Source organism: Notechis scutatus, chromosome 4 (genome assembly GCF_049901735.1).
Source record: "Notechis scutatus isolate UNSWTSFEM ecotype Mainland chromosome 4, rNotScu1.2, whole genome shotgun sequence".
NCBI classification, from domain to species: Eukaryota; Metazoa; Chordata; class Lepidosauria; order Squamata; family Elapidae; genus Notechis; species Notechis scutatus.
The window spans coordinates 94,736,728-94,763,097 of record NC_142012.1 but is presented as its reverse complement, the minus strand read 5'-3'; the positions used below and the strand labels follow the sequence as shown (position 1 = coordinate 94,763,097).

General features: G+C 37.6%; 1 protein-coding gene across 11 annotated transcripts in view; it reads right to left on the bottom strand.

Moving 5' to 3' along the window:
- The window catches only part of PCDH15 (protocadherin related 15), a 755,413-nt gene that overhangs the window by 431,786 nt on the left and 297,257 nt on the right, over positions 1-26,370 (bottom strand). The window contains exon 2 of one of the 11 annotated variants that reach the window (XM_087964121.1): positions 14,092-14,210. The exons of the other annotated variants lie outside the window; for them this stretch is intronic. The gene's annotated coding sequence lies outside the window, so the exon portion shown is untranslated. The remainder of the gene's footprint in view (positions 1-14,091; positions 14,211-26,370) is intronic. 11 annotated transcript variants of the gene reach the window in all.

The following is a 26,370-nucleotide window of genomic DNA, read 5'->3' as shown; positions in this document are numbered from 1 at the left end:
AGCCAGTTCCCAGCCTGCGCATGCGCAGAGCTGCCAAAAGAAAAGAACAATTGCGAACTAAGGGTCAACATGGGATCAAAGCCACAGGTAGATGGTGAATGGCCCCTCCCATAGGGGTTAAAAGAGGATCAAAAGGGGAGGGAGCTTTTGCAGGATATAACTCATTCTTTGCAGCAGTATGATCTGTCTGTGCATCTCAGAGACTCTGTGCCGAGTCCTTCCTTGTCAATTCCTTCCTTTGAACATTTTTACTTGGCAGCTCTCCAAGCTAGATAAGGCCTGTGCTCCTAATTACACCCTTGAAAGACTGTTTGCCAGGCCTTTGGCTGAATATGAATGTAAGAAATTCACCTTCGTTTAATAAAAGGGGTTTGGCCAGGACAAAGAGTCTGCTTAGTGCTTTTGGGGGAGCTTAGGTCAGAACAATATCTTCCAATATTTAAGGGGCAGTCACAGTGAAGAAGTGATCAACCTATTCTCCAAATCACCTAAAGGCAGGACCAAAAGCAATGGATGGAAATTAATCAAGGAGAAAAACAATCTAGAAATAAGGAAAAAATTCTTGGCAGTTAGAACAATCAGTGGAATTACTTGCCTCCTGAAGTTGTAGGTGTTCTACCATTGGAGGTTTTTAAGAAGAGATGGGACAACTATTTGTCTGTAGGACTGTGATGGAAAACCTATGCCACAATGCCGGAAGTGGCACGCAAAGCCATCTTTCCGGGCACACAAGCTGTTGCCCGTTGCCCTTCTGGATTCCAGCGCGCCAGCCAGGTGGTCTTCATGCGTGAGGGAGCAGGGTAGTTGCTCTTCTGGTTCCCACCACCTACTCTTCCAGTTTCTGGTGCACATGTGTGCACGAAGACCAGCTGGCCATGCACACCCAGAACTGGAAGATCATCTTCCCGGCACGCACATGCATACCAGGTGGCTACTCTTCTGGTTTCCGGCATGCATGCTCCCATTTCAGCACTTGGTGCTGAAAAGGTTTTACCAACACTGGTATAAGGTCTCCTGATTGAAAAGGGGGTTGGAATAGGAGACCTCCAAGGTCCCTTCTAACTCTTTTAGTCTGTAGCTAGAAAAACACAGAAAGATGCCCCAGTCAAGTTTGGGTTTTTTATAACTATTTAGACAAAATCATGGATGCAATCATTATCAATTTCTTGGCAGCAATATGGAAATCATTTGTCATTACCTTTTTAAAAATTTATAGTCCTGGTATTTCCTGATGGTCTGCCATGCAATTCCTCATGACACATGGCCCAGTTTTGCCATTTGCATAGACAAAGAACTATTTCCTGTGCCTCTTAAAAGTGAGTGTAATTGATCAATAAAGCTAATTTAGTAACACTGTGAATTATCTTCAAGCAATAACATAATGTCATAATGATTAATCATAATTATGAAACACTCTGAACTTGGTAGTTTTTACTCTGATCCAGATTAAACTCCAGATATTACATTCATTATGAATTTGAACAAATAACATTTGTTTTAATGATGCTAGCAGTAAGATGAATGATTCTGGAATTATATTCTATTATGGATGACAGCATCAAGTACTGTCCAAGATATAAGTTTTAAGCAATCAATAAACATTCAGAAATGGTTTCAACATGAGACAGATGCCAGAGGCACTAAATTTTAAGTAACATTAAAAGAGATTTTTTAAAAACATAACTGTCATTTATTTAGGCTGCAATCCTCTCCTTTCTTGTCTATGAGTAATTCTGCTGGTTAATTACCATAATAAAGTTATTTGAATTTGAATCTTGTTTATGAGTAAGTCTCATTGAATTCTGTGCAATCTACTTCTGAGCGAACACATCTAAACCTTCAGATACATAGAACTGAATTGTTAATATCCATTTCTTCTCTTTTGGAGGCAGAAAACTATTTTCAACCGCTGCAGAATTATTAAATTAGAAGGATAACAATGCATATAATACATCCAGAAATAGCTGCACACCTCCCTTACTTGATTAGGGATAACGAAGTTATTTTTGCTGGCAAATAACCTAAAACAAAGGATAAATATCCTGATATTTTTAATTTATTGTATCTAGTTCATGATGGCATATACTTTATGTGGTTAGGCAGTCTTTCCGACTTAGTATCTTGCACACATGTTGAAGATCCACAATATATATATATATATATATATATATATATATATATATATATATATATATATATATATATATATTTTTAAACAAGTTTTATTAGTTTCAGAAACAAACAAATCATCATCAACCATTACATATTTGAACCTTTTTCCATTATAAATTTTACAAGTCAGATAAAACCTTATCTTATACAATACAGTTCTATTTTAAACCATTTCTAAATGAGCATAAAAACATCTCTTGTCCTCTATTTCTTTCTGACTTGATTATCGTCATTCTCTTTCTGTGTTTCTAGAAGGTTTCACCAATACTTCTCAAAAACATAAACAGACACAAACAAACATATAAAAAATCTTTTAGTAAAGTAACTTGGCCCCCAGTGCCTCTCTTTATATGGGCTTTAATTATATTCATGCTCATTTTACAGATCATTACCTATTTTATTTGCCATTCTGTATCTTCTATATATACTTCTCCACACATTTCACTCTTCATAATTCTATCTTATTCAATCCATCTTAATTTAAATCATTATATTTGTATCTTTTGCCCATCCTTTATTATCCCTCTATCTCATTCCTTGTAATGAAAAAAAAAAATTTCTCCTGAAATCTCTAATCAGAGTATGATGCCTTTCTATCCTCTCCTAAATATTAGATTAACATTTAAAATGACACCTAATACCCAATCTGATTCTGCTTGGTACATTCTATCTATTAATTTTTACTTTTAATAACAATAAAAACAGAGTAATAAATCGAAAATGTTTAAATACATAGTATCCTCCTAAATACGTAGTTAAATAATAAATCTAAATAATAAATCTTATAGCATTCTCATTGCCTTTCCTTCAATATTTTATTACATTTTAAAAATCAATCATTATTAAACATTTCAACATTTTAATTTCTTATTAACTCTTAAACCATTCTAATTTTCTATTTCTAATACAAATATTACAATACCGTCTTATGTACCTTGCAAAATCTTTTTAAAGAAAATTTATGCTTCACCCTTTATCCCTAAAAAGATTCCTCTTTTCCCATCCAATTTAAAACTTTGTGGCTTTTCTCCGCCTTTCCCCTTTCTTTCTTCCCCCACCAGATCTTCCTACCCCCTTCTTCTAACCTCTGTCTTGCTGGCATCCCTTCTCTGTTGTATTCCCTTTTTCTCTTGTTTGCTATCATTGTATTTATTTTGCATCATATTTTTCTCTTTCTTAAATGTTTTTTTAGATCTTAAGTCCTTCATTTTCCTCGCTTTCTTCCTTCCTTCTTTCTTAGATAAATTTTGGAATTCATTAAAGATGGTGTCTTCTTCGTCTTTTTCTTGTTGTTGTTCCATCTGTCGCATTGTCTGTTCATAGTTAACCAGCGCCATTTCTAAAAATAGAAAAGCTTTTTCCATACCATCTTTACAGGCTGCTTTTGTTTGCTCATATTCATCCCTCAGTTCCTCAAAGGAGAAAGCCATTATAAATCTTTTCTTTTCTTTTTTTCCTCTTTCTTCTTACTCCAACCAAAATATTCCAAAAGAAAAGTAAGACAATCCCAAAGTCCACAATCCTCAATCAATCCAAGCCAAGCCAAAATTTCCTCTTTCTCTTCCAGGGTAGTATCAGACAAAGGAAAAAGAAAATCCAAATCTGTGTTTTGAAGCCTTATTAAAATTTTATTTCTGTCTCCAAATCCTTAAGGCATCTCCTCCAACAAAATCCAACCAGATAAATATATTTTTGTCCTCTCCCTTCCGACTTATCCCATAAAGCTAGTTTTACCTGAAACAAAAACAGGTTTTTCAATATCCGTTTGTTAATTCCGTCGGGAGGAGAGTAAACTTTCCTTTCAGCACCTCAGAATTGCCGCTTACTTTCTCTTGTGGAAAGAATCATCCAAAAAGCCATCACTTCCAGGAATTAAATTAAATATATCTCAGAGTCCTGGATCGACCAAGAAGACTTTCACTTTTAAAAACTTTCTCCTCTTCCTCCTGCGCATACTTGCCCAGCTGCCGGCTTCTTTGTGGCGGCCATTACGGACCGCCGCTACACCGTCTTGGTAAAAGGGGTTCTGCCGGCTAGGAGGGGTCTGCAACACCCCCAAACCCTTTTCCGGATCCCCTACCTTCAGCTGCCCCTGCAGGGCAGCCTTGCTCCGCAGCCTTCGGATCGGAGCCCCAAAGCCGACTAGCGGCAGGGATCGCGCAGTTCGCGAATCCCTACCGCTTCGCAAAGCCGAAAAACCGGAAAATCCCAAGATCCACAATATATTTGTATTAGAAGTTCTGGGAGTTGTGAAGAACAGTTCTGAAGAACACCAGATTAGGAAAGGTTAGGATCTATACATAGAAAAATGTGATCTTGGGCTAACTTAGAAGGTTTGGTGAGTCTATAATGAAGAAAGAACAAGAAACTGTTCCAGCCAGGTCTTTTGAAGCAAAGTGAGGAGAGAGAATAACATCCTCATTCATCAAGTCTATGGAGATTCTAAGTCATCCAGGTCATGGCTATCCCAAAGGTGTTTTTTCAAGAGGCAACTGGATTTTGAAGACGTTTCACTTCTCATCCAAGAAGCTTCAGTCAGAACTGAAGAAGCTTTTTGGATGAAAAGTGAAACGTTTTCAAGGAAAAATGAAGAAAGCCTCTTTTAAAAAAGCATGTGGAACAAAATGCTTTTTTGTTCCACATGCTTTTTTGTTGCATTTTGCAACAAAACATTTCTGGTTTTTAATTCTAAGTTTTGGAAATCTTTCTCAGCTGTAAGATTACCAATTCCATTGAGTAAATAAGGATGAAATGTTGGCATAATTTCTCTCCCCCCCTCCATTTTAAGGACAGAATAGATTACTTATTTTGTTTGGACCACTGAAATCTTATTCTCTCAAAGGTGACTAGTATTGAGGAAAACTCCACAGTAATATTATATGCATTCTAAGTTCTACAACCTAGAACTCTTTTAGATGAAGGTTCTTTGTTCCTCCTAAGTTTTCTGGTTTTATAGTCCCCATGAAGATGATATTTTCTATGGCAAAGGAGCAGAAGAGTGCTCCTTTTTTAGGAGCCATGGTGGCACAGTGGTTAGCATGCAGTATTGCAGGCTGACTCTGTCCACTGACAGGAGTTCGATCCTGACCGGCTCAAGGTTGACTCAGCCTTCCATCCTTCCAAGGTCAGTAAACTGAGGACCCAGATTGTTGGGGACAATATGCTGACTCTATAAAAATGCTTAGAGAGGGCTGTAAGGCACTATGGAGTGATGTATAAATCTATGTGCTATTGCTTTTGTAGAGGAGCTACAACAAGCATCTGGACACGAGTTTAATAATAGAATAAGTAGATTCCATTGCTTCTATAAAATTGATTTCTGGAATATTTTGTCTTGAATTCATTCAAATCTAGACAGCATGCCAATAGGTATGCAGTATATGGGCTATTAAAAGCCTGATGAATGAATTACATCATCCTCTATCCTTAGTTTTACAGCGCCTTTCATCTTCTTAAACCTCCCATCTCGAAACTGAATAAATATTTTGAAAGTGATAAAAGATTTACAAACCCTACCAACAGAAGATCAAGGTAAGGAATAAGAAACAATTATATTTAAGGTTCAACACACTTCAAAATGGAATTCTAATATCTTTTTCTGATACAAAGAAAGGACAAATCAAATAAATAAACATTTTTTAAAAAAAATGCTACTTTGATCAGAGCAGTACAAAGCTTCAGATTTATTTCTCAAAAGTGTCTTGTTTTAGGCATGCTCTGTTGATTTACAAGTGGTTTACTGTTGAGTAGTACTGCAGTTAATTACAGAGACAGGCAAAATGCCAGTTGTGCAGACATACATATACTTTGGGGAAAAAAATAAAAGGAAGTGACATTTGTCTGATAGCAGGGACAGCATGGTTAATTAAGAGTGCAGTTAGGAGCAAAGCCATAGGAGATAAATGAAGTGCAAGTTTAAGAAAATAGTACCAGAGAGGCAAATGTGGTCCATTACTGCTCAGGGGTCAAAACACCAAGGAGGTTATTCAGTTGCCCCAAGAAGAATCAATAAACAGAGCAGAGCAGAGCAGAACAGGAAGCAAGGAAGCCAAATCTGAAATTGTTTCCAATGGAAGGGGCTATCACTGGTAGTTATTCTTACATCAGCCAGGCATCAGTGTGGCTCAATTATAAATTCTAAAGAAGCAATGAAGATCACCTTTGGGGACTCTCTGAAGTTGTGTTTTGGAATAGATGCCTGGTAAAGATCTGGTGCTTTGTCACTGGATTCCTCTCAATCTGTTCCTGCTGATTATCTGCTGAGTCAGACTCAGAAGTAGAGGTGTTATTCAGCAGGTTCTGACCAGTTCTGGAGAACCATTAGCAAAAATTTTGAGTAATTTGGAGAACTGGCAAATACCACCCCTGACTGGCCCCACCCCCATCTAAAAGCTCAGTTTTTCACTATTCAGTTGGTGAAGTTGTTAAATCAGTAGACATAAAGGGAAATGATCAGAGATAAAAGGTTCCTGCCACAGTGCATGGTAACCAGTTGGAGGACTGTTACAGAGGTGGTATTCAGCAAGTTCCGACCAGTTCTGGAGAACAGGCAGCGGAAATTTTGAGTAGTTCAGAGAACCAGCAAATACCACCTCTGATTGGCCCCACCCCCATCTATTCTCTGCCTCCCGAGTCCCAACAGATTGGCTGGGTCTTCTTTTGTTGCCCTGCACAGGAGAACAGAACTGGAAAGCAGGTTAGAGGAGTAGGGAGGGAATGGGGATTTTACCGTAACCTTCCCCCAGGAGTGGGGAGGGAATGGGGATTTTACAATATCCTTCCCCTGTCACACCCACCAAGCCATGTCCACCAAACCACACCACGTCCACCAAGCCATGCCCACAGAACGGGTAGTATTTTTTTTAAATTCCCATCACTTGCAGAAGGTTGAATAACTGCGAGTTCCTGTGGTTGACAACTTCCCAGATCAAGAAGTCTCTTTGGAGTCAGACCAGGAGATTTTGGAGACTTCATGCTTCCTTCCGCAGATGTATGTGGATGCTGACTTCATTTTCCAGCAGGACATGGCACCTGCCCACACTGCCAAAAGCACCAAAACCTGGTTCAATGACCGTGGGATTACTGTGCTTGATTGGCCAGCAAACTCTCCTGACCTGAACCCCATAGAGAATCTATGGGGCATTGCCAAGAGAAAGATGAGAGACATGAGACCAAACAATGCAGAAGAGCTGAAGGCCGCTATTGAAGCATCCTGGTCTTCCATAACACCTCAGAAGTGCCACAGGCTGATAGCTTCCATGACACACCACATTGAGGCAGTAATTGCTGCAAAAGGGGCCCAAACTAAGTACTGAGTACATATGCATGCTTATACTTTTCAGAGGTCTGATATTGTTCTATGTACAATCCTTGTTTTATTGATTGCATGTAATATTCTAATTTTCTGAGATTGTGGATTTGGGGTTTTTTCATGAGCTGTAAGCCATACTCATCACAATTATGACAAATCACAGTTTGAACTATCTTGCTTTGCATGTAATGAGTCTATCTCATATATTAGTTTCACCTTTTAAGTTGCATTACTGAAATAAATGAACTTTTGCACGATATTCTAATTTTTCGAGTTTCACCTGTATGTTATCTGACAGAAGCCAGATATATAAAGGGTAGACAGACAGACAGAGGCAGACAGACACACAGAGAGAATTTAGTACATTTATGAGATAGGAAATCAATTAAAAATTCTCAATGTAAGAATTATAGGACTCTATTCTGAAAGAAAATGCACTTATTGTGATATTATTCAAAGAGAAAAGAGGAAGAATTTTATATTCAAGTTTTAAAAATTCAGAACTATATCACACAGGAACTTGGGTCAGGTAAAAAAGATACTATATAATTCCCATAACCTTAGATATACAAATTACAGGTTAATAATTATTTTAAGTTATGAAGAACTCAAAAAAATTGCTTATGACCTGTCCTTAAAGTTATGACTGTTGCACCAGCTCCAAGGTCATGTGATCATGTTTCAAGTAATCATATGACCACAATTTCCAGCAATTTTTTTTTTGCCAATTTCTAACACTTTTGATGGTTTCCAATAAAAAGCACCCATTCAGGAGAATGGATCCATTTTATAAGAATGAGATTTGCTGAATGATCTCATGGTTCACTTAACAACTGAGTCTGGTCACATGGTGACCTATTTAACAACTACCACGACTTACAACCAACATTCTAGGCCTAATTCTGGCTGTTAAGTGAGACTACCTGTGGTGGTTCTTGAATTTGGAATTGAACAATGTTTGGGGGATACAGCTGTTTTAATATAACTAAAAGTCAGTACTGCAACCAAAGAACAAAGAACGAATCATGTATCTCTATAGTTCTGGCTAATCTGGAGCCAGAAATCATGGTAGAAAATGAGAATCAAGACAGTAACTTTAAGTTAGAACTGAAGAATGCACTGAACATTATTATGGCCTGGATAACCATGTTAACTCAAGCAAATGTTGAATCAAGCAAGACAACTTTAACAGCATTTCCTGTCTGAGAAAGTCCAATGGGCTGAATCACTGCAGAGCTCAAAGATATTTCATTGTTCTGGGATATGTATTCCATGTATTAGCTTGAATGGTTCACTACACAAGTGCCTACTGGACACACAGAGATGTTAAGTATGCTTTAACAATTCCTTTGTGCTCAACAGTTAGATTGAGAAATGTGAAGATATCTCATTTTCAGTTTCATAATAGGAGAATGAATAGAACAGTGAGCTAAGTTGATAATGCATTCGGAACAGAAAGTGAAAAGTGATACAAATTGTTCTGCAACCCCTGTCCCAACCTGTGATGACTGAAAAGTTTGAAGAAAGAAAAAAAAAAGACAATAACCATTCTTAGCTGAACATAGTTCTGGTCCTCCATAGAACAAAACTGCATCCATGGAGAATTTTAATCCTCTCAAATGAACAAAAACCTAAAATCCTCCAAAATAGGAAGTTAAAAGACACCTGTAACCCTACCTTTCTTTTAATACTTTGAAAACAGGATCCAAGAGAACATAATTTAGAGGTGAAATTAGAAGAAAGAACTACTTAATTCAGTGGGAGAAATGTGGCTGCCTTCTCTTTAAGCCAGTTTCCTCCTGGACACCCAGCAAGGAAGAGAATTAAAAAATTGCAGTGCCAACAGATCATTTATTTTAACAGCTTTTAACAAGCTGTTTATATACATATTTTAAAAATAGCATTAGGTTTTTTTAATGTATCAATATATCAAAGTATCTATATCTATATATTTATATCTATCTATCAATATTGATATAGATATATATCTACTCTTATAGGCTAGTTATATGCTAATCTAACTATCATATAACCTATATGCACTGTGGTGGTAAGAATTTCAAGAAAGACTTTTAATTGGAGAAAGACCAGATCAAAGATATCCAGCATTATCTTTCAAATAGTTAAAAAGATTCCCCTTTTGGTTAATTCCGCATCAGGATCGTATTTCTGATTTGCAGTTTCCTAAGTGTGTCACTTTTATTCTTTTGTTTAAATGTATCTCTGTAAAAAAAAAAAATCCTTTAATGGTTTGGTAAGAGTGAAAAGATCAATAAACAATTAAAGGCATAAAAATATAAAAAAACTAAAATAGTAACACTTAAAAAAATCAAAAGCTTGGTAAATCAATACAGTAAGTCCTTTCTGAAACTCAAATAGCAAAAGTTCAACAGCAATATGTCATTGTGTTTCTTATATTCAGGATCCATGTTACTGCTAATGCTAATCATTAGCATTGTTGAAAGTTTTTTTACAACACCTTTCTCCCCAGAGAATTTTGGCTGGATGATCTATTTAATGATCTATTATAATGCGCTAGATTTTTCTGCCCTCTAATGTGAATATGGTACATCAGAAATATGGTACACTTTGCATTTTTGAATGGAATTTGTATTACTTCCTGCCCTTTTCCCCCTCTTCACTTGTAATAGTTTCTCTATCCTGAGAAACAAATCAGAAAGATACAATCTATAAATGTATGCATTTTAATAAAATGGCTTCATTAGAGAAACTGCTACCAGAGTCTGTTTTTGTTTTTTTTTAACCACCAAAGACTAACCAAACTTTCTGTCTATAGTAGTGGTGGCTAACCTTTTTTGGGCTCCTGTGCCAAAAATTGTGTGCACTTGCCCACTCGCACTCACGTGCCAGCACCCAGAAGGCAATGTGCGTGCCCCCACCCCCCCGATGCATGCATGCGTAATCCCCACCCACTCCCACTGCCCCCTTACCTGCACTATGCCTCACAGCTAATTTTCGGCCTCCCAAAGGCTTGAGGAAGGCTTGGAAAAACAGGAAGTGACGAAGCCTGCAGAAGCCTTCCTCAAGCCTTTGGGAAGCCGAAAAAGGCCTCAAACTGGCCGAAAATCAGCTGTGAGGTGCGCACATGCCCAGTGAGGTAAGTTCACCTGCAGCTCACGTGCCGGCACAAATGGCTCTGCGTGCCACCTGTGGCATGCGTGCCATAGGTTCGCCATCATGGGTCGATAGTATATACTAATTAATAAACCAAATAGAGGACCCTTCAGAGATTATATTCAATCCCTCCTATTCGTTTTTACTCTGAATTCCAGATAATAAAGTATGATCTACATGACCAAGTTGCCCTACCACTAGAATGGGCCATTGACTGTTTCTCAAGGGCAATATGCAAGTATATACAATATATATATACAATATACAAGTAGTCCTCAACTTAAAACAGTTCATTTAGTGACTATTCAAAGTGTACAATGGCACTTTAAAAACTACTCAACTTATGACTGTTTTTCAGTTACAACCTTTACAGCATCCTCATGATCATGTGATCAAATCCAGATGCTTGGCAACTGGTTCATACTTATGTGTCCCAAAGTCATTTGGTTACCTTTGCAAGCTTTTGGCAAGCAAAGCGAATGGGGAAACCCAATTTACTTAACAACCGGGTTACTAACTCATCAATTGCAGTGATTCACTCAGCAACTGTGGCAAGAAAAGTTGTAAAATGGGGCCAAGCTCACTTAACAAATGTCTCACTTAACAACAGAAATGTTGGGCTCAATTGTGGGCTCAATAATTCACTCTTTACCCACCCGCTCACACCCTCTGGGAAGGGAAGTTGTGCCTATTTTTCCCAGTTATGGGCCAAAACTAATCTTTCCTGATTCCTGCTGGCTTGACTGGTGCCGTCATGTTCACCTGCCGTGCTCCATTTCAGAGTAACAGCCCAGTGGTGGGATTCAATTTTTTTTACTACCGGTTCTGTGGGCATGGCTTGGTGTGCGTAGCATGGCTTTGTGGGAGTGGCTTGGTGGGCATGGCAGGGGAAGGATACTGTAAAATCTCCATTCTCTTCCCACCCCACTAACCTGATTTCCAGCTTCGTTCTCCTGTGCAGGACAACAAAAGATCAGCTGGGACTTGGGAGACAGAGAATAGATGGGGGAGGTGGTACTTGCTGGTTCTCCGAACTACTCAAAATTTCCTCTACTGGTTCTCCACAACTGATCAGAACCTGCTGAATATCACCTCTGTAACAGCCCTCCAAACTGGTTACCATGCACTGTGGCAGGAATATTTTACCTCTGATCATTTCCCTTTACATCTACTGATTTTAACAACTTCACCAACTGAATACTGAAAAACTGAGCTTTCTTTCTACAAGATCATTAAATAGATCTTTCTTCAACCACAAGTTAAAATCGACAAGCGTTCTATCACTTAGTCTCTCTAGCCCAAGTTAAGGATTCATTAAAATGGTAAAACAATGAGGGAATGAGGTTGTTGCTACTGTTTTTTTTGGTTTTTTTTACCAGCTCAGGACAGGTAAAGAAGAAAGGAAACCCATCAAATATATCATAAACACAGCCTGGAAAGAAAATTACATCATCATCCTAGTGTCCAAAAAAGGAGAACAATATTTAAATCTGCAGATTTATTTCTTCAATCAGCTTCACTGCTGGCTGGTTTGTCCATGAGAGTTAAGACTGGAACGTGGAAAGCTCTTAAGTGTATAATCAAGTTTCTGAATATATAAGCCACAAATAAACCAACATAGATTCTTAGCAGAGCCAGAAAAGAAAACAAGGCAATTTATTTTGGAAAGAATGAGTAGGGAATAAGAGCTATCTATTCTCTCCCATGTAAATTTATGTTTGATATGTCCAGTGATTTACAAAATAAAGGCTGTGAAGCTATTAATTTAGAGTGGCAGTCATAAGCGCTTCATTCTTTGCTTATTTCTATTATATCACTAACTGAACTCACAATATTTTATTAATCATACTGCTTCTAAATTCAGAATTTCAATTTCATTTCAAAGTGTGCTCAATGTATTTTTCACTCCATCCCCACTTAGTCTTTATTCAAGCCATTTTATTTTTTGTAAACCAACTATCTTTGTAAGTACACACTTAGAAAATCTTAAAATCTTTTAAAGGAATTTAAATATAACGTGATTTTTAAAAAATGCCAGAAAAATATGATAACATATATTTTTTTATTCAGATGGACATAAGACAGGCACTGAGAATACAAACCTTTACAGTGAGCAAAATATAATTTTTGATTTGATATAATTGTGTTTTTGAAACAAAGTTGTTATTTCATGTTCATGTTCAGAACAAATCAACTGCAATGTTTAATTGTATGGTAAAAAGCACTGATTTATGAAAAATTCTAAAAGCTATAATTTTGCTTCCCTGTTACTATTAAGTAAATCTGGAGTACTGATAAAACAGATTAAATCATTTCTACTTTAAACATCAAGAAAGTTTAAAATATTTATTCATTTGTGTTTATCTATCAAGAATCTTATCTATCTTGAATCTTAATGAGTTAGAAATAGGACTTACAAATTTATTTTATTCTGTGGCAGGTATAAATGCTATTCCTAATTTGCTTACTTCATTAGGTAGGCGACTTTTTACTACAAATTCCAAATCTGGTATGATATTCAGCAAACCAAAGCTGGTATGATATTCATGTCCTGTATTTTTAGAAAAAAGACACTTAATATCTCCACTTTTAAAAGAGAATATTAGTGAGGCCAATTTATGTAATGCTTATATGCATAGTATTTTCTATTGTCTTCTCCACTATAAACATTGTATGCAATTCTTATCTTCATATATTTGAGAACGCATACAATTTCCTTTTGCTTAAAGCTTGACCAGTCCAAAATGATAATATTGTGTAAATCGTTGTTTGAAGAATTCAAGATCATAAATATATAATCATAAATATTTGCTACAAGGCAATCCCTACAAAGATCACACTACCAGTTTTACAGGATTTCACTAGGCTGTGTCAGGATAGCTTTCCATGGAATTGAAGGACCTTTAATTGTGGAGTTTAAATGCAGTTCAGATAAGGACTTTTCTGTATCTCCATCACACAGGAAATAATCTATAAAGACTTCCATTAATGCATCATACTGAATACTGTGCTCTTCTAGAATAAATGCTGAATTGTATCCATTTGATGCTCCATTTAACAGAATAGAGCATTCACTTGGTCAAATTCAGATGGTGCATGTGTGAGAATGTACTCTGTGTGTGTGTGTGTGTTTGTTTGTGTGTATGTAGCCTTTAAATTATAAAATGCAGCTATGAATCTAAAATCTTTACCTTCTACTACTAGCAATATTATAGATTCTGAAGTAATTATCAAGTAATATCATAATCCAGACATTACCATGGCCAAGTCAGAGGAAGGGATTAAAATCCAGAAAGAGATTTAAAATACATTCATAGATCTAAAAGATTTATGAAAGGGACTAAAGTAATTTAAAGATGCCATGTGGGAAAACCCGCTAAGTCAAACTATTGCAATCTGATAGTGCAAATTGCAGCACCTCAAATGTATACACAGACACACACACACACACACACTTACATTCCTTTGCTTACCCTCAAGACACTGAATTGTCCCCAGGGAATAGTTACACTAGATTTTCTGTTTGCCTGGTGTAATGATACGTGTCACCTCCAGCATTTTGAGAGTCTCCATTTGCATGCCACTTTTAACTCTATGGAAGAAAAAGTGGTGTTGAACTGTTAAACCCAATCAGCCCTGGGGCTGAAGAGGATTATTCTTAAAACAACCTAATGTACATTTCCACTAAATTAACTTCCCAGTCAGCCATGCCATGCAAACAAAGATGAGATATTAATAGAAATTTAACCCTGATGACAAACTAGAGACCAAGTCTTAGAATGGCCCTGCAAAGCTGGAGCCACACGATGGTACAAAGGAAGAGAATAATACCACCCTAATTTCATGGCAGAGGATATTAATGTCAGCAGGTCACTTGCTTTTTTGGGGGGTGAGAGCACAATGCAAGTCTCCCAGAAAATTCCACAATGCCTAAAATACCATCAAACATAGAAACTTCTCCATCTGAATAGGCACCTATAATTTTGTGCTTCTTGTGTGTTTCATCCGATTTATTTTGTGACCAAATCTGCTGACTTGTGAAAACACAGCCACAAAGAAATCAGAATTACTTATTTTAAATCCTCTGGGATGAGGGGATTATAAAGTGATGGAGAGGGCAAGCTATTTGACCCACTTTGAGGGATGAAACCACAGTTTCCAAAATAGCACACATATGCCAGGCCTAGGTGAAAAGATTAGCTTGTTGCTGTTGTTTATCATAAATGAAAACAGCCTTAAACCAATCCATTGGCTAAAACAGTGCACAAATCATGGTCATACAATTGCTAAAATTTGAGAGATATGTTAATAATGAATAGAATGGATTGTAAAATTAAAATTCTCTCTCCCGGATTGCTATTTTCTGAGCTACTGTGTTTGCAGTGAATGATATTGGCCTGATTCTTCAGTTGAGGACAAACCTGTCAATCAATGCAGATAATCTTCCTCCTTTGTCCTGTTCCATTACTGTGTTTAATGCAAAACAAAGTTTTATTTGTTTTATTATTTAGTTACACTATTTATGTTTGAAGATGTTTCAGAATGGTAAATCAGGGCTGGAGTTTCATGTACGTATTTTAATCTAGTCTGAGGCAAGTAAAAGAAAATCTACCCTGAATTATTCCAGCCTGCCTTAAAATTTAGATTATATTCAAATGTGATGCAAAGTCTCTCTCTCTCTCTCTCTCTCTCTCTCTATGTAAGTAATACATACAGAAATGGCAGTGGGCTAATAAGCTTGTTTTGCTTTTGCCTCTTGTGGAAACTAATTCAATAATCAATTCTCACTGTTGAAAGTGGGAGTTGTAAGCTTGTTTGTCTTTTGTTAAGATCATTCAGAAAAAGTTCTTTGCCTTGTTTACAACTAATGAAATGGAAAATATATTTACTGCTGCTGTTTAGGATGCCATCTGGTACTGGCAGAACATGTGTGAAAGGCACAAGTTGTGATTACTTTTGGCTCTGGATTCATCAGCAAAAGAGGTATCTGTTCAGTGTTATGCATAGAATATGTAAATGTTGCTCTTCTAATCTTTAAACTACCTATTTCTTTTCTTTTAAGTGAATAAGCTACTTTTAAAAAAATGTGATTTAAAGGAAGTAGGAAAAATAATACTTCCATTGCTCACATAATCCCTTTATGCATTTCTCTGTGCACACAGAGACATAAAGAAAAATTAGTTGAGTCAATTACTCTCTATTCTTAATGTATATGCATTAATTAATTGCTGCTGCCAATTTTTTATTCTTCAACAATCTCAACAATAGAATATTAGAGACAGAATTAATAAGTCTGTCATTTCTACTTGTATAACTGTCTGGTCTGGTACAGCAATCAAACAGGGCAGGTACAAATTTCAACGGATAGTTAGGGCTGCAGGAGAGAAAAAAAACAATTGTTAACTAGTCTGTCTTTTATGGAGCACCTGTATACTGCATGAGCCAGAAAGAGGGCTGAAAAAAATATCCACAGACCCTTCAAATCCTGGACATAAACTATTTCAACTCCTCCTTTCAGGGTGCCACTCTAGGGCATTGCATGTCAAAACAACTAGACACAAGGAAGAAGTTATTTCAAAAAATAGAAGCACATTTTTAACGAAGGATTAGACGTTATGCAAATAGGTTATTTCTCCTTGTTATACACAAAAGATTTCAGTTAATTTAGAAAATAAAGGACAAGGTCTAAAAATAATGGATAATGGGGCTCTGTTCAGAGGTCAGAACAACTAGGAAAAATTTGAGAACTTTCTACTTATCTCGGCCAGAAATGCTAGTTGTACACCATTACATTAGACAAGTCAGTTGAATAAAATATGGTTTGAAATCAGCTTGTTGGAAGCTAACACTGAAATTAATTATAACTTATTTCTTATTAAATTTGGATGCGATTGAATCATTTGAACTCCTGGGAACCTGACAGTAAAATAAAACAGAATACTTATAGTATATTTTGTTATACTATTATGGTATAGTGTGAAAATGATGGCAGTAAAAACCAGTAATAACTAAAATAGACATGGAAATTAATTTCATCCACAATCCTTATAACGTTAAAACTAAAAAGAAATAAATAAAAGAAATCCAAAATCATAAACTCAACAGCAGCAATTAAAAAAATAAAATAAAAATGAATAGCTATCAGAAACATCTTATGCTAAAAGTCATCTGTAAGAATTTAGCTTTCACTAACTTCTAGAAACAGACTTTGGTGTAATCTTTAAGGCATAAGGCTAAAAACTAGGAGACCATCAATTCTAGGCTCATTCCTGGGAAGCAGGCAATACTAAACCATTTCTGAAAAACTTTACTAAGAAAACTTGAAGGGTAGTCCTTGAGAATCAGACATGACTGAATCAAACTTCTAAAAGAAAGCTGGTTAAAAGAATAGGTGCCATAAGTGAAAACAATGCCTTTCTCATCTCACATAAATGGACTGTAATAAAAGCAGTTTTTCTTTGGGAGTAATTTCTCAAATGGTTCAACATGGTTGGAGAGCATTGTTCTGCAAGAACCTTTCAGTTAAATCATTGTGGTTCCTTGCCCTGGGGTAAGACAGATGGGGCTCATTGGCTGTTTGCTATTTGTGCTTGGATGTCACCAGAGGTGGGATTCAATTTTTTTAACAACTGGTTCTGTGGGCGTGGCTTAGTTGGTGGGCATGGCCAACTCAATATCACTCACATCGAGGCACACATCTCCTTGCCTGGCCTCTCATGACTGTGGGGATGCTGCAACAGTCATAAGTGTGAAAAATGGTCACAAGTCACTTTTTTCAGTGCCATTGTAACTTTGAATGGTCACTCCACACAAGCAAAGTACCAGCAAAGGAGGGGGGGAAAACTCCAGAGAAGTTCCTGAGACAGGAAGTGTAGTCCTGCCAAGTGTCAACTCTGGAATTCATCATTGCCATAGAGGGAGGAAGTGATGTATTGAAATGTTCTTAGGAAAAATATATATTATTATGAGTTATTAGTTCAAGGTCACAGAGAGTGGCGTAGCAGAGAATTGAGAATGCAGATCATTGGTTCATGTGATTAATGAGGTGTAGAAAAGGGGGTGGAGGTAGGTGGAATTTTGTGGGATGAGCTGGTAGGAATCCAGTACTGAAATTCCACCGGATGATGCTAGAATGTTTTGTTCTAATAAAGCACTTTGAGATTATGTTGGCTCAGAGTTACTGTTTTGGAACGAAGGATTTCTGGATGTCTGACACCAAGAATGTAATAAGGATTAACGGAGAAGCAGTTTCTGTCAGCAACACCAGAATGTTTCCTGCCTGCCTGCCTTATAGGATTAGGCCAGAAATTTCTTCTAACAACCGGTTCTCCAAACTGGTTAGAATGTTAACAACTGGTTCTAGCGAATAGGTGTGAACTGGTAGAGTCCTACCCCTGGATGTCACCTTGTTTTGGGTTTCTATGGCTGTGCACATACTCGTTTGTGAACTGCTCATTGGGTGGTGTCCAAATTGAAATAAACATATAGGGCTTTATAAATCAAAATCAGGATTCCAAATTGTATTGAGAAATTTACTGGTAACCAATGCAGGTGATATAAAGTAGGTGTAAGATAATGATTATGGTTACTCAGCTGCATTTTGCACCAACTGTGATTTCTAAATTGTCTTCAAAGGTAATTGTTAAGTATGGTCGGTGGGTCCCATGGATAGACGAGGCTCGAGTAGTGAACAACAGTTCTTTATTAGGTAGATAGATTCTGAGACAAAAACCCTAGCCGCGGCTGCTCTTTTTATAGAACTGGCCACGGCTAGGCAGCCAATGACAGGTTTTTGAGCTTGCCGCGCTTGGTTTTACCCAATTGCGGCAAGCTCTATACGAGCCAATAAAGAGTGTTCCACAACGTCCAATCACGGCCCGGCTCTTCCGGACCAATAGGAATGCAGGTCTTCAAGCCTGCTAGTATGGAACAGTAATCCCTTATAGGAAACATTGCAAAAGTCTAACCATTACTCCGTACTTACAGGTAGAACAGTACATTGTTAATCAGAACTCTTCCAAGGTTGAAGCTGCATCTACAGGACATAAGATTCTTCCCCTGAATTATGTATTAATATGTATTAATTTGATCCTCTAGAAGAAAACTATGCCTGCTGTCAAAAGACTATATTCTATCCTGTCTTAGTAATAAATCTTGTTACTGGTCCTATGCTTAAAGTGGTAGAGCTGTGCAGTTAAACAGGATAGAGCTTCTACAACACAATTCAATGTTTCCTATTTAATTCAAACTTCCACATCACTACAATCCCAATTCAGTCAGGTCCCAGCCAAACTTCAAACTGAAAGAAAGCAAACATTTTTAATGGTTGAAAGAACATTAATGCTCACAGAAGGACTTGCAGTTCCTAAGGGTCTTAAGCATGTCATTTCTAATAATATTCCATTAGTAGTATCAAAATATATTATGCTGTATGTTTGGTCTTTTATTCTGTGAAGTAACAATTTGGAAGTAACAAAGGAAGGAAATTCACAATCTTAGAACCAGTAGGAAGCAACAAGCAGGATGGAAGATTCATATCCACTTAGTTACACAATGCTATTTTGAACTAGAAGAAAATCAATAAGTGGTCATATTAGTCCTGGATATGGGTCAAAAAAGGGTGAAGTAAGAAAACACAAATAAAATCTTTACGTTTCCGTCTGGCTAGCAATCTTGAAAATTTACAAGCTGCAATACTAGTGTTAAGCTAAGCTTCAGTCAATTACCCAACCGAGATGGGATGAACATTCTTAATGTTGAGGAACTAGATATGCAGATATAACCCCTCTGTACATAAATACCTGAATACAAATGAATACAAATAATACAAGAATATTATTTCCACAAAGAGGTTTGGATTGTTCTACTTGTTGGTCCTTCATAAATCCCAAAATACTGTTTCCAGTATTTTGCAACTTTTCAGGTGGGTTTTGCACAGGAGGACATTAGTAAATTCCCTGACATGCACATATTTTCTCCTGAAAGGGGAAAAAAAAGCTGTTGCATTTCTATTTATTGTGGTGAAATAACAAAGGAATGTCAGGAAAGAGAAGCAGTGATACAAATGGAAGCTTATTGTACAAAACAATTGCTGTGTTAAAGTTATCAGAAAGTTATTCTATATTGCCTCCATTTTAATTCATGTTCAGTTTCAACATCACAAAATGAATTAAATTGTAAGATTATCCATTTATCCAATTTTATCGTTATTTCCAGGGGTTAAAAACCAGTAAGAACTTTTTTTCAGTCATATTATTGCTAACTTAATCTTTCTATATATAAAAGCAAAATACCGCTCACACATCATTACAAAATCTCCAGAACTGAAAAGCCTACCAACTTGAAATTTGCCACATATGTTCCTCTTGGCTTCTAGATGCTCACTAAGAAAGGATTTTTCGAAATGACCATTATAGTATTAGTATTTTGTACAGGGGTGGGATATGACAGGGTTAACTACCGGTTCGGGATTTACGAGCTTCCCTGCACGCTGTGAGCCGTTCGCCTGTAAATCGTCATCAGCATGCTGTGTGCAGAGATGCAGCCTTTGAAACAGTCCTCTTTTCTTGTTCTTTTAACTGCAGCTGTGCCTCGTTCGGCAGCTGAAGTTGAAAAATCAAGAAATAAAGATCATGTAAGAGCCCGGGTAGGCGGGTGGGCAAAAACATCAGCAGACAGAACCGGTTCTATGTCTGCTGCTCTTCAGAGCTACTGGTTCTACAGAGGTGGACAGAACCGGTAGAAACCCAGCCCTGATTTTTTATATTATTATTAACATACTCTGATGCTGAGGAATTCTACTCCCCCTCCCCACCTGAAAAGAAGTCTGTTCCAAATGCAAAACACAAGCAGAGGAGTTTCAGTTTCAGTTTTACAGCACCAAGCAGCTTTAGTACAGAACAGTTGATCTAAGCCACGTCCAGGCTCCTTGCTGTTTCCTTCTTGCTCATACAGCAAATACTGCTTCAGTTTCCAAACAGCCCTCAACTCTCTCACACACTGACAGGATGCTAGCCAGATGAATACTGAAGGATGTTGGTAGGCAGAGGCAGAAGTGTTTTTTTCCTTATTTCCTCCCCAAAAACTAAGCCCAATCACATAGATTCATAGCGAAGCACAGGTATCGAGCTAGTTTATTATATAGAATTTAAACACCAAAGACTACCAACACATAGAATAGTCCAGTGCACATTTACTGAAGGGAGAGAAGTTCCAGGATCTAATCTGGGTCAGTTACTGGGACCAGAGCTTTAGTCTCCCAAGCTTTTAGACTCATGCTAGAAGCTAACCACCATATTGTAAAAAACCAAGTAAGTGGTCAGACAAGAATTCATTGGTAGCCTCCCATTGCAAAGAACAAGGATATGCATTCGATTTAGCTGCTAATGAGATTGTTGATTGAGCAGGTACGGCCCCCTTATCAGGAATGCTGATTTAGTGCTGATTAGGTACTTAGGTGCCAAGGACAAGGAAACTACAGCCAATGATTTAATAGCCAGCCATCAACACCCCAATCAACAAGTAAAAAGCCATACACAATCAGGCATCACACAATACTACGCAAAGCACATATTCTGGTTAGAAAGAAGTTCCCTAAGGATGGGCTCCAGCGCTAGTCTGAAAGTATCCTCAGAAGACTAAACCTCTGACCCAGATTGGATCCTACAACATTATCCAGGGACAAAAAACATTAGCCTTCATTCATGTGAGAGAAGTTCCCTGAGGATGAACGTGGAAGAATAAACCTTTTGTTCCAGTGACCGACCCAGAATGGTCATCCTGCAATACTTTTGTTCATTCTGCAATACTTCTGATCAGAGGTGGCATTCAGCAGGTTCTGACCAGTTCTGGAGAACCGGTAGTGGAAATTTTGAGTAGTTCGGAGAACCGGCAAATACCACCTCTGACTGAAGATTTTACAGTATCCTTCCCCTACCACACCCACCAAGCCACGCCCACAGAACCGGTAGTGAAAAAAATTGAATCCCAGGACCGCTTCTGACCATAAATGTACAAATGTGCTCAAAAACACATACTATGAAAATAATGCACCCCAAAATACATATAGATCTTTGTCTGGAATGATCACTGAATTGGAATGAAAATAGGAAAATAAATGACATATATTCTCATATTTAATTTACTTCGCTTCTGAAAGTTAGACACTGTTTCCTGAACAAGCTCTTTTAACTCCACAGTTATAAGCGCACTCGTAGTCACAGTACAAGTTTAAAACTTCTCTGATTAGATAGAACATTCAACAGAGAATATTTGACCAGGTGCGGGGCTTTAAGGATCTAGACATCCATTTCCAATCTTCTACCTGCTGATAATTAATCGAGCAAGCTTCATCAAAGAGTCTCTCAAACTTGCATTCTGTAGTCGTTAAGTACACAAGTCACCATGGGAAGACTGCTAATTCCTGCAACAATTAAATGATACAAAGTAATTGTTTTGAGCTTGCTTTATATGGTGCCTTGTTATGGGTCTATAAGAATTGCCTCTAGTTTGAAAGCTATTTTATTAACATTTCTAAGCATGATATTCCGTGCTCCTCATTCTATCTCAAACGTTCCTGCCTAGTTAAAGCTGGATTACATCTCCCTTAGGGCCTGTCTCAGACACTGTTGAGATTTTGATTGAAACCATTTTTCTTTTTCTTTTTTTTTAAAAAAATATTTTTTGATTGAAACCATTTTTCTGGGGAGTGTTCAACTTACTTTATTAAGTAAGTTTGCCTCACCCCCAATTTGACCTATTGCAGCTTTTAATTTGTGGCTATATTACTCCCTAAGCCCAGATGAAGGTTTGATCAAAATTCAACATGATCAGGAATTTAGATGTTCACAAAGGTGGGGTGGTAAAGTTCTCCATTTTAATTATGCAATTGCTGCCAACTCAGACAAACCTTAGCTATTTTTAAAATATTAAACTGCTCCTCAGTTCCATATGTTAATGATAACTATATGTCTTGCTGTCTTGATAAAATTGTCCAGGAGGAAGAGAAATTCAAATAGTTCTTGACTTAAAGGTAAAGGTTCCCTCACACATACCTGCTAGTCATTTCCGGCTCTAGGGGGCGGTGCTCATCTCCGTTACAAAGCCGAAGAGCCAGCGCTTTCCGAAGACATCTCCATGGTCATGTGGCCGGCATGATTGAAGGCTCATGGAACGCTGTTATCTTCCCACCAAAGTGGTCCCTATTTTTCTACTTGCTTTTTTACATGCTTTTGAACTGCTAGGTTGGCAGAAGCTGGGACAAGTAACGGGAGCTCACTCCATTACACGATGCTAGGGATTCGAACAGTCGAACTGCCAACCTTTCTGATCAACAAGCTCAGTGTCTTAGCCACTGAGCCACTGCATCAGTATTTATAGAGAGAGACGGCAGCTCCGATCACACACTGGTGTGCTGGGCTGGTTATACACATAGATACATATACATACACACACATACATACACACACATACATACACACTCTCAAGAATAGAATCAACTTTGCCCAATCAATTATTTTAAGGAAATCTCCACAAGTAAATAAAATAAACTTAAGAACTTTAAAATCAAAGAACTCCCTTCCCCTTAGGAATTTCAGCTGCATGTGCTTGGCATTAATAAATCTATGATCTTTGGAATGCCACAAACTCAACCTAAATTAGTTTTTCAAAAATACCTGACATAGTTTGTGGATTTCAAACTTTCTATCATGGTAACCTCTCTGGCTTCAACTATCAGCAAAACAAGATTTCACAGGGCTTTTGTATTTCGGTTAAAATAGAACATGTCAGTTCAACTGCAAAGGCTAATTATCAAGAATAGATACATTCTTTGTGTAATTGGACTAGAATCAGGATAGACATTTTGGATGGAAAAAAATGAAAGGTCAAAAAATGTACTAAAATGATGTCTTTGCATACATTTATATTTGAATTATATGTTAACAAATTTGATTTTTTTAAAAATAAGATTAGTCTACAATGCAAAATACTTCACAATTGCTAGCTACTTATTGTAAGCAAATACTGTCATATAAATTTATCAACCAACAAACCTACCCACATGCGAGTTGTGTGTGTGTGTGTGTGTGTGTATGCAGTGTGTTAGAAGCAGATGGATGATGTAGTGGTTGGAGTGCCACCCTTTGACATGGGATTCTGGAATTCAATACCAGCAAGCATCCTTGGGCAAAGATCCTCTACCACTTCATCTGCCTATCTCAGATATGACAGAAACATGAACTAAGAAAGTTATTGTGGCCCAGATGTTGCTCAGATTAACATACCAATTCATATGTTTGAAAACCAGGACAATCTGATAATCTAATAGCAGTAGCACTTAGACTTATATACTGCTTCACAGTGCTTTATAGCCCTCTCTAAATGGTTTACAGAGTCAGCATATTGCCTCCAACAATCTGGGTCCCCATTTTACCAACCATGGAAGGATGGATGGCTGAGTCAACCATGAGCCTGGTGGGATTCGAACTGCCAAATTGCAGGCAGCTGGCAGTCAGCAGAAGAAACCTGCAGTACTATATTCTAACCACTGTACCACTAAGAGTTGACCTAATGATAGGGGATATATGAATCATATGAGGGAACTATGAATGGATAGAAGACCTACATAATGAAGAGGAATCTGCTCTCACTAATTTGAGATGTACTAACTACACATTACATCCCATACTCAAGATGATCCTGAAGAACTGGATGTGTGGTCAACACCTGAAACTGGAACTTCACTGACACCCCTTCCATTACAAGCACAGCAGATGACATGGGGCATAAAATCATGGACAAATGAGCTACAGTCAACCTTCAAGACCAAATACCAAAGCCAAGAAAAATACCATCGGCTAAGTATGTTGGAAGAAGCCAACAGATTCCTCATGACAATCCCTACTCCCACCATAATGCAAAGTAATGAACAGCCACTGAACGTGCTTTGTGAAAAACAGAGGACATACCCACCCACCCACCGGAAAATAACATTAGAGGCTAAGATCAGAGAGAAGTTGGCTGATGGAACTACAGAAGTGTGTGGGGATTAAGGATATGCTTTGCCAAGTGTCAGGCAATGACCAGTTGCTAGACAAATTGTTCTTTTGAGAATCCTGAGGCAACAATCAAACTGATAGGTAAGGAGAACTTAAGCTTTATGGTTTGCTGTTCATTTCACCGTGGGACTACTTTGGGGGAGCCACAACAGTAAAATGGGGGAAAAAATTAAACATAGCAACTTAACAGAACAAGTTTAACTGTACAAAGTTTAAGTAATTTGAACAGAAACACACACACACACACACAAAAAGCAACATATCAAATAAGAGGTTCTCTCTTCACAGGAAAGAGATGGTCCAAGGCTTTGAGCACTGAAGCTCCATTTTAATGAGCAATTTGACACTAGGATTTCATGGACTTGCTTTCCTGGTCATGAGATTGCAGTATCTGACCTGGGAGGGACTGAATATACTTGAAGCAGAAGATGCTAAATACACAGAAGCAGGTCTACCACACTAAACAGAAGCTGAGATGTAGAATATACAGTGATATTACAGGCAATCCAACATATAATAAGCAGGGTGTAAGATACAAGCAGGAAGAACATACACTGAATGGCACAACAAAGTAGTGGATTTTGTTCAGGAACATCTGCACATCTGTGGAAAATGGGGGAGCTAAGATCCTGTGGGATTGCCAGATGGGTCTAGGACAACTTGCCACAGCCAACTTGCCACGGGACAACTTGCTGTGGGACAAAAGTTACATAATGTGAAGGAAATGGTGGAATAGAATAATTAAAGAAGGATGCAAAAGGAGGGACAAAATGAAATGTGAATGACAAAATTTAAAATATTTGTTTAAGTATTTTAAATAAATGAAATTGTTGAATTGGCCTGTGGCAAGTTTCTCCATATCAAATTGGCTACTCTGGTGAGTTGGTGAGCTGGCTATGGCGAGTTGGCTGTGATGAGTTGTCCCATTCCGCTGCCAGATCCAGACAGATTGGCATGACCTGGCCAATCAATCAGACATTGTGGTAGTAGACAAGGATCAAAAGACGGCAATGGTAATAGGTGTAGTGGTCCCAAGTGACAGAAACATCAGGAAGAGGAAGTGTGAGAAGTTGGAGATGTACCAGAACCTGAGGAGGAATGGAGAATATGAGGAGGATGTGTGTTTGTGTGTGTGTGTAATTTTAATCTCTTCACTGGAAGGTACAGTAATAAGATTTCTAGGTGTAAGCAGAGGTGGTATTCAGCAGGTTCTGACCAGTTCTGGAGAACCAGTAGTGGAAATTTTGAGTAGTTCTGAGAACCGGCATATACCACCTATGACTTGAGATTTTACAGTATCCTTCCCCTGCCACGCCCACCAAGCCACGCCCACAGAACTGGTAGTAAAAAAAGATGAATCCCACTACTGGGTGTAAGCCATCAGGAACAAACATATGTCAAAACATTATTTGAATTATGCGAGAAATTAAAGAGAGAGAGCAAATACTTGTATGCTAGTTTATTACTTTTATGCTACCAGTGTTCTAAACATTTTACTTATTCCAACATTCACTAACATGAATTGAAATATAAGTAAAAAGTTTCTTCTACTCATGTAGGTTTTCCATGTGAGTAGTAATTTCACTTTCAGTGGTTCTAGGTTTCCAAAAACTTTAAATTATAGACTAGACTACCCCAGATTCAGAAAGTTTTACAGTTTTGTATAAATAACCCCTAAAACACCGGTGTTAGTCT